General features: G+C 42.2%; 1 pseudogene; it reads right to left on the bottom strand.

Annotated features, from left to right (window-relative positions):
- Positions 1–4,947: 4,947 nt before the first annotated feature.
- Positions 4,948–6,270, bottom strand: LOC132371587 (transcriptional enhancer factor TEF-4-like; annotated as a pseudogene).
- Positions 6,271–6,877: the final 607 nt, after the last annotated feature.

Here is a 6,877-nt window from a genome sequence, read left to right as displayed (position 1 = left end):
TCAGACATGCTGTAGTTACTGGAGAAATACGTGACACCAGAATGAACCTCCACTGCCAGACAATGGAAGGCATTTCAGTTGATGCAGCGGGCATTTGTTGTTTGTTCTGCTTAGCTTTCACTTTCCCTTCTTTTGGTACATTTTCTTTTGGGGACCCACCCCTTTCTCTCTCATAGTGTGTGTGGTTTGGCGGGCCTGACTCTACCCACTCTGCTGACAGGGACCATCAGCATTTCCATCACAGTGACTGTTCAGGGACTGGCACACAACCCTAAGCCAATCCATGAGACGCAATCCTGTAATGATAAAGTATGTCTGAACGTGCCAAGGGCTACCATGTTGAGAGGGTCTGCCTGAGAGTGATACCTCCGCAGGAAAGAACAGAGCTGAGAGACAGAGGGTGAGCGGAGTCCTGGTAGCATTACTCAAAATGTGCGCAGAGCTGGAACTTCCTTTGGATGTTTCCGTTTTCTCAACCAATAATAGCTTTTTTTGGATTAAACAAATTTGAGTTGGGGTCTCCATTGCTTACAATCAAAAGGTTCTATCAGCTCTAATCAACAAATAATAGTGTAATGAAATTTAAATGTTATCTGGAAAAGATGTCTTGGGAAAGTCCTAGGAGCTCAAATAATAGAGTATATAAAGAGAAAGAATATTAAACATCACTAAAAGCATTTTGAAGCTAGTTTCAAAAACTAAACAAATTCTTAACTGGGAATGATAGGTGAGAAAAAAGTTACTATATTTTCACTTTCCATTTTTGAATTTCACAATTTTGAGTATGGCAAAGTATTTTAGTCATATGTGGGGCATTAATATTTTGAATATTATAATTGATATTTAAGTAAAGGCTTTAATTTTTCTTCAATTACATGTTTTTAAAAGTTAATTCATTCTTTTAAAAATTGATTATGAAATATTTCATACAAATGGAAATACACTGGAAACATTAACATATAAAATAATATAACCAGCACCTATGTACCTGTCACCCTAAGAAATATATCATTGCAAGTTGAAGCCCCCTTTTTCCCTCCCTGGACAAATCCCTCTCTTTCCCTCCTAGAGGTAATTACTATTCTGAATTTGTTGTCATTCCCATGCATTCCTTCATACTTTACCATATATGTATGAATGCCCAAACAACAAATAGTGTTATTTAGCAGGTAACTAAGCTTTACATAAGTGGTACAATAGTATATATTTTCTCCAGCTACTTTTTAAATTAGGCATTATATTTATGAGATTCATTCATGGTGAAATAAGTATCTCTCCTTTATTCATTTTCACTACAGTATATTATTGTATTTCAAGTTTTTAATAGGTTAAGGACCCAGTAGGGGGTGGAGGAAATCTATGAAATAGAATTTTCACCAACCTATAACTGAAATTTAGAATTCCTTCAATTATAAAGCAGGCAACCAACCATAGTAATATGTGACTAGATCACCATTAGAAATCACAGATATTTCCATATCACATTTATGCTTAATATAGAGACCTTGAAATATAGAGTAAGGCCATTAATTATTTTCTTAAAATGCTTAACACTTTAAATTTGCATTGATATTTTCTTTACAAAGTGTTTTAATGACTAATACCTATCCAGTAATCCCCTGGGGAGGTATTTTCCCCATTTTACAGAGGAAGGTATTGGAGCTAAAGGGTTTGTGTGATTTATCCAGACACCCAAAGTGTGTATTTCATACACAAAGACACACACCGCATGTATACACACAGTGAGACAATCTATGTATTGCATTTAGGCTAGGCATACCTGGTCTTACTTTCCATTCTATCTTTTTTTTTTTTTTCCAGTTCGTAGTCACCTGAGTTTTTTGCTTTTATTGATTTTAGCGTCTAATATATAGTGTCAATTATTTTATTTTTTAAACTTTTAAACTTTTTTATTTTTTTAACATCTTTATTGGAGTATAATTGCTTCACAATGTTGTGCTAGATTCCGCTGCACAACAAAATGAATCACTATATGCATACATATATGCCCGTATCCCCTCCCTCTTGCATCTCCCTCCCACCCAGCCTATCCCACCCATTTAGGTGGTCACAGAGCACCGAGCTGATCACCCTGTGCTATGCGTCTGCTTCCCACTAGCTATCTATTTTATATTTGGTAGTGTGTATATGTCAATGCTACTCTCTCACAGCTTATCCTTCCCCCTCCCCGTGTCCTCAAGTCCATTCTCTATGACTGCATCTTTATTCCTGTCCTGCCCCTAGGTTCAGAATAACCTTTTTTTTTTTTTTTTTTTAGGTTCCATATATATGTGTTACCATACGGTATTTGTTTTTCTCTTTCTGAGTTACCTCACTCTGTATGACAGACTTTAGGTCCATCCACCTCACTACAAATAACTCAATTTTGTTTCTTTATATGGCTGAATACTTTTCCATTGTATATATGTACCACATCTTCTTTATCCACTTATTTGTTAATGGACACTTAGGTTGGTTCCATGTCCTGGCTATTGTAAATAGTGCTGCAATGAACATTGTGGTACATGACTCTTTTTGAATTATGGTTTTCTCAGGGTATATGCCCAGTAGTGGGATTGCTGGGTTGTATGGTAGTTCTATTTTTAGTTTTTTTAGGAACCTCCATACTGTTCTCCATAGTGGCTGTATCAATTTACATTCCCACCAACAGTGCAAGAGGGTTCCCTTTTCTCCACACCCTCCCCAGCATTTGCTGTTTGTAGATTTTTTGATGATGGCCATTCTGACTGGTGTGAGGTGATACCTCATGGTACTTTTGATTTGCATTTCTCTAATGATTAGTGATGTTGAGCATCCTTTCATGTGTTTGTTGGCAATCTGTATATCTTCTTTGGAGAAATGTCTATTGAGGTCCTTTGCCCATTTTTGGATTGGGTTGTTTGTGTTTTTGATACTGAGCTGAATGAGCTGCTTGTAAATTTTGGAGATTGATCCTTTGGCAGTTGCTTCATTTGCAAATATTTTCTCCCGTTCTGAGGGTTGTCTTTTCATCTTCTTTATGGTTTCCTTTGCTGTGCAAAAGCTTTTAAGTTTCAGAAGGTCCCATTTGTTTATTTTTGGTTTTATTTCCATTTCTCTAGAAGGTGGGTCAAAAAGGATCTTGCTGTGATTTATGTCATAGAGTATTCTGCCTATGTTTTCCTCTAAGACTTTTATACTGTCTGGCCTTACATTTAGGTCTTTAATCCATTTTGAGTTTATTTTTGTGTATGGTGTTAGGAAGTATTCTAATTTCATTCTTTTACATGTAGCTGTCCAGTTTTCCCAGCACCACTTATTGAAGAGACTGGCTTTTCTCCATTGTATACTTTTGCCTCCTTTATCAAAGATAAATTGACCATATGTGCATGGGTTTATCTCTGGGCTTTCTATCCTGTTCCATTGATCTATATTTCTGTTTTTGTGCCAGTACCATAGTGTCTTGATTACTGTAGCTTTGTAGTATAGTCTGAAGTCAGGGAGCCTGATTCCTCCAGCTCCGCTTTTCTTTCTCAAGATTGTGCTGGCTATTCGGGGTCTTTTGTGTTTCCATGCAAATTGTGAAATTTTTTGTTCTAGTTCTGTGAAAAATGCCACTGGTAGCTTGATAGGGATTGCATTGAATCTGTAGATTGCTTTGGGTAGTATAGCCATTTTCACAATGTTGATTCTTCCAATCCAAGAACATGGTATATCTCTCCATCTGTTTGATTCATCTTTAATTTCTTTCAACAGTGTCTTATAGTTTTATGCATACAGGTTTTTTGTCTCCTTAGGCAGGTTTATTCCTAGGTATTTTATTCTTTTTGTTGCAGTGGTAAATGAGGGTGTTTCCTTAATTTCTCTTTCAGATTTTTCATCATTAGTGTATAGGAATGCAAGAGATTTCTGTGCATTAATTTTGTATCCTGCTTCTCTACCAAATTCATTGATGAGCTCTAGTAGTTTTCTGGTAGCATCTTTAGGATTCTCTATGTATAGTATCAGGTCATTTGCAAACAGTGACAGTTTTACTTCTTCTTTTCCAATATGGATTCCTTTTATTTCTTTTTCTTCTCTGATTGCTGTGGCTAAAATATCCAAAACTATGTTGAATAATAGTGGTGAGAGTGGGCAACCTTGTCTTGTTCCTGATCTTAGAGGAAATGGTTTCGGTTTTTCACTATTGAGAACAATGTTGGCTGTGGGTTTGTCATATATGGTCTTTATTATGTTGAGGTAGGTTCCCTCTATGCCCACTTTCTGGAGAGTTTTTTTTTTTTTTTTTGGTAAAATAGTTTTATCCTCTGTCAAAACACAAACCAACACACTTTGGGGGGAGGGGAGGAGAAGGAGGCAACACAGTCTAGCCCCATGACTCATTTAGAAGAGGACATGAGATTTAAAAGCCTCACCCCACTGCTTGCCCAGCTGAGAAAAAGTCACGACCCTAACACCCACTTATAAATATCTCTTGTTATATTAAAAAAAAAAAGAAATTTCCAGGGCCCATCTGGCTCTACTCCTGAACAGAAAGGGTTAACCTTCAAAATTCAATATCAGGGTCCCGGGATGGGGCTGGTAAGGAGAGGCAGATTGGGAAGAAGGAGGGTCCTGAAAAACAGAGAGGGACAAGCCAATGTGTGACTGGGCCCCTCCAAAACATCCAAAACAGAGAAGGGGGAGGATGCCTGTCAGAGACAGAAACCAGTGTTGTCCCAGGGGTTGTCTCACTCCTGTCCCCAGTGTCAAATGCTCTGGAGTGATCTGTCCTTTCAGACACCCCTGTGAGGTCCCAATATCAGGATCCATCCTTTCCTCTCAGTCCCAGCCCATTCAACTCACCACCGAGATTTTAAGGTCCTAAGAGGGAGCAGCCCCCCGCCCCAAGTAAGAAGCGTGAGGAAAGCTGGAGGTCCTTCCTGGGAGGAGGGTATTCCGGGGGTGAGCCACGTCTGGGGCCCCCCTTCAGTCCCTGACCAGGCAGTAAATGTGGTGCTGGGCCCCCTGCTCACTGGTGGAGACCTCGAAGACATAGGCGGTGCAGAGCAGCAGTCCCTGGGTGTCTCTGTTTGTCACCACCTGGAGGATGGTGAAGTTCTCCAGGACACTGTTCATCATATAGTGCTCGGGCAGCTTCCGCAGCTTGTGCAGAAAATTCACCAGGTACTCACACATGGGTGAGCGCAGCAGGCGGTACACGAACCTCCCGTCCTCCAGCTGGGCACGCTCTGTCTTGGAGGAACAGGTGAGGGTCATGTGCTCCAGGCTTTCGTACTGGCTGCTTACTCCATAGAAGCCACCACTGCTACCGCCGGCCCCCACCTCCTCCCCAGTGGGGCCCCAGTTCAGGTCTGCCCAGAACTTGACCAGGAAGAAGGCGTGGGGGGGGGGGGCCACGATCATACAGCTCCCGCAGACCACCCTTTTTCTCAGGGAATTTGTCATAGATCTGCCGGATGTCCACACTCTCGGGGCGGGGGGCGCTCCGGGGCTGGGGCAGTGCTGGCTGATGTGTACAAACAGGTGCCTCTGGTAAGAGTCAGCTGCATCCGGAGGTTCCACAAAGGCCGAGAACTCCACCAGCTGCAACCGAGCAGTGCCCAGAGCCCGAGCCTGCCAGGCTGGGGGTGATGGGGCAGGTGGGGGCAAAGCAGGAGGTGAGAGGGCTTGGGGGGGCTCGTATCCTGGGAGGTCAGTAGATGGAGGAGTCAGTGACAAGGAGAATGGTGTCTGCGAGAATGGCTTCACATCTGGAACATTGCAGGGGGGCCCAGAACCCCCCAACCAAAACTGGAAAAGCTCTGGGGCCTGAGGACCGGCGGGACCAAGTTTGGCCTGCAGAGAAGGTGCTGAGATGAGCTGGGCTGAGGACGTGGTGGCCATTGTCTGGAAAGCCTTGTCCTTGGAAACCTAGTCCACATTCAGGGCCTTGAACTTGGACTGGATTTCCCTCGATTTCCTTCGGGCCAAAACCTGGATATGACTAGAGACCTGTTTGCAAGTTCGAGTCTTCCCTGTTCTCAGCTTGATGTAGCGGGCAATCAGTTCATTCCGACCATACATCTTGCCTTCATCAGACAGGATGATTTTCTGCTGGCCACAGGGTGGGTAGATGGCCAGGGCCTCCTGGAAGCTCTGCTCGATGTCTGGACCCCAGACACCCTCTGCGTCTGGGCCCCTGTCTCCCCCCGCCCCCTCACTGCCGTCAGTGCCCTCCTCGTTTCCTTCCTCACTTCCTGTCCAGCCACTGCCATCATCCAGGGGGGTCCCAGCGCAGGGTTCCCCCATCTGGGCCTCCCGGCCTGGGTCTGGGGAGCTGCTCTGTAGAGTTTTTTATCATAAATGGGTGTTGAATTTTGTCAAAAGTTTTTTCTGCATCTATTGAGATTATCATATGGTTTTTATCCTTCAATTTGTTAATATGATGTATCACATTGATTGATTTGCATATATTGAAGAATCGTTGCATTCCTGGGATAAACCCACTTGATCATGGTGTATGATCCTTTTAATGTGCTGCTGGATTCTGTTTGCTAGTATTTTGTTGAGGATTTTTACATCTATGTTCATCAGTGATATTGGCCTATAGTTTTCTTTTTCTTTTCTTGTGACATCTTTGTCTGGTTTTGGTATCAGGGTGATGGTGACCTCATAGAATGAGTTTGGGAGTTTTCCTCCCTCTACTATGTTTTGGAAGAGTTTGAGAATGATAGGTGTTAGCTCTTCTCTAAATGTTTGATAGAATTTGCCTGTGAAAGCCATCTGGTCCTGGGCTTTTGTTTGCTGAAAGATTTTTAATCACAGTTTCACTTTAGTACTTGTGATTGGTCTGTTTATATTTTCTATTTCTTCCTGGTTCAGTCTCAGAAAGTTGTGCTTTTCTAAGAATTTGTCC

The sequence above is a fragment of the Balaenoptera ricei genome, chromosome 9, assembly GCF_028023285.1.
Source record: "Balaenoptera ricei isolate mBalRic1 chromosome 9, mBalRic1.hap2, whole genome shotgun sequence".
NCBI lineage: Eukaryota > Metazoa > Chordata > Mammalia > Artiodactyla > Balaenopteridae > Balaenoptera > Balaenoptera ricei.
Note: the sequence above shows the minus strand (reverse complement) of the source record. Positions and strands in the feature narration are given on the sequence as shown.